A 2,641-nucleotide genomic window follows, 5' to 3' on the forward strand; every position below is an offset into this window, starting at 1 on the left:
AAAAAAATTAATTGATATGAGTTTAGGTAAAAACAACATGAGAAGGAATACTTTGAAAAGTCTTATCCTATCCCTGCCACCGTTCACCACTGCCATGTGGAGTGTGGAGCCAGCATGTTCACAGAAGAATTTAGAGAAGATCAGCCTGATACAGTCCATACTGTTAGTCAGGCTCCTGCTCCATACTTGCAGAAAGAGTCCTTCTAAGCTTGATCCCTGGGCACCACTGCCTAGCGGGTAAACGTCAGCGTTGAAAATGGCGTCTTGCTAATGGAATTTGTGGGAAAGTCAAATTGGTTCAACAATACTTCAAGTTTGTCTCATTGGAGAGGGTGAACATTCAGGGCAAGGCTTTTATTGCGTGAGCTTCTCGAGTTTGCAATTCTTCTATTCCTATCAGAGTGAAACACAGGGTCGTGATGCCATCTTTATTTTAAAGAACTACTTCAGGGTCCCTCAGTTTGGTAACTTGGATGCCATAGTTAAGAAGTCTTCACAAGTATCATGAATATACACCTTTCTCACAAAATATACACCTTTCTCACTCCCACCCGCCAGGCACCCGCTGCCTCTGGGCCTTGTCTGGGGGCTGGGCGGTGGTGGGCACGGCTGCTTTAGGGGGCAGCAGGGTGGAGGTGGGGGGTGAGCGAGCCTGGGGGTGGACAGAGAGGAAGGCGGGGGCAGTGGAGACAGCCCTGCTCTAGGTTATTTTGGGTTTGCTAAAACTTGGAATAGAGAGAATCTTATGTCATTTCAGCGGACCATTGTTTTAGTTCTTGTGTCATTCATGTCAATCCCCTTAACACCAAAGTACTTTACATTTTCCAAAACCTTCCCTAAGCACACATAATAGCCTTTCCTGGAAGAGGTGGTTCCGCAGATCCCCGAACTTAGGCGAGTGCTGACGTGGGGAAGGGCTGATGGAGAAGGGTTGATATGGAGAAAGGCTGATGTGGGGAAGGGCTGACGTGGGGAAAGGCTGATGTGGGGAAGGGCTGCCCAGGTCCTGCCGTGGGAGAATGCTAACGGCCACAAAAACCAGACATCAGTTGGACTGTCTATTGTGCCTCTGCTCACTCCTGTTTTCTCGTCCAAACAGCTAATATCTAGTGCACTCTCTAAGGGTTTCCTAACAGGCACTGACCAAAACGTGCAGGAAACAAAAGAACACATACCAATATAGTTTATGCTTTTATTGACAAAAAAACCCAGGTATTTCTCTTTCTACCACATGGATATGCTATCACGGTCCTTTGTTAGAAACTGTTGTATTCTGCCCTCTTTATATGTAACTTTAAATGTTGTCACTGCAACAATTCAGTACTTACCATAATGTTTACAACAAATTGATAAGCCAGCCTTGGGGGCATGGCCACAGTGCTCGCCAAGCAGCAGCCCAATGCTGCCTGTACCTGCGATGAGAGGCCTCAAACAACCAACACAGTGGCAAAGGTGAGAAGCAGCCAACACTTAGGGTGTCAGGCCCGTGGGGAAATCAAATCAGAAAATGGTTACTGAGCACCCATCCCCCATCACTTACAATGACCGGGTCTTACAGCTGGGACTCCAGACATAAGCTGTGTCAGGACCCCAGGGCCCATCACAGAACCACAAGGCGAGGGGCCTGGCGTGCATTCCTGCCCGAGTGTGCAGGAAGTGCTTCATGGATGGGCCTCATTCCACGCTAAAGACACAGCCTGTCCGTGGGTATGCATGCCTGGCCATGCACGTTTAGGATTGCACGAATAGTTGGTGAAAGGGCAGCTCTGAAGTCTTTTGCAATGGTTTCCAGCCCATCCTCTAATGAGACACTATTAAACTAAAAAATGGGGCCTTTCCTTGTTCACAAAAGCAATTAGGCTCATGGATTGGATTTCTTCCTTTTAACACTATCCTCTTGTTGTTTTTCTTCTTAATGGCTTCTGTTACCACCTGTCTACACTAAAATGTGGTCTAAGCCTGAATCAAGTGTACCAAATTATCGACTCTACTTTTACATTTGATTCATCAGGACTTAAGGGTGTTCACAAAGAGTGCTGACTGCACTGACAGCTGGCTGCTGGCTCCAGCATCCTTCAAGATCGTCCCACGTCAGTGGGGGTTGGGCTTTCTCCCCACGCCGGCCCCACCCACAGGTCTGTTGTCTTGGACGCATCTTCTGTAGGCGCTGACTCACTCCTAGGCGGGAACTGCTCCTGGAGTGCTTGGAACACGAGTGAAAGGATAGTACGGGCTCTGCTGGAGAAGCTGTCCAGAAACACGCACAATACATCGTCCCCAGAGAGAAGGCATGGCTTCTATCTCTGAGCAACACAGACAAACAGACAGCTCTTCCAGTTTAGTTTGCGATAGTGGCTTGCTCTTGGTTAGCTTTGGGGTTATCCACTGAAACATGGCCTGAGAAGAAGGCTGACCCGCAGAGCTCACCTAGGACACCACCAAGCAGAAGGGCACACTCAGCAGCCTTTTCATTGGACTTCCCTGCAAACATGGGCCATCGTTTTGACCAGTTTGATGGTGCTGATGAAATGGCTGCCTTTTGAGGAGGCTTCCAAATTCCACATTAACAGGTCTTGGTGAATCAGTTGCTATATGAGTAAAACAGAAGCAGAGATGTTTACTATCTTCTCACATGTGCCGA

At 48.0% G+C, this 2,641-nt stretch overlaps 1 protein-coding gene and 1 pseudogene across 2 annotated transcripts in view; one reads left to right on the forward strand and one right to left on the reverse strand.

Moving 5' to 3' along the window:
- Window positions 1-1,370, reverse strand: part of LOC109373919 (ferritin heavy chain pseudogene) — a 15,388-nt pseudogene extending 14,018 nt beyond the window's left edge.
- PDE10A (phosphodiesterase 10A) overlaps window positions 1-2,641 on the forward strand; it is a 546,077-nt gene that overhangs the window by 248,103 nt on the left and 295,333 nt on the right. The gene's annotated exons all lie outside the window — the stretch shown is intronic.

The sequence above is a fragment of the Hipposideros armiger genome, unplaced genomic scaffold (assembly GCF_001890085.2).
Source record: "Hipposideros armiger isolate ML-2016 unplaced genomic scaffold, ASM189008v1 scaffold_753, whole genome shotgun sequence".
Lineage (NCBI taxonomy): Eukaryota > Metazoa > Chordata > Mammalia > Chiroptera > Hipposideridae > Hipposideros > Hipposideros armiger.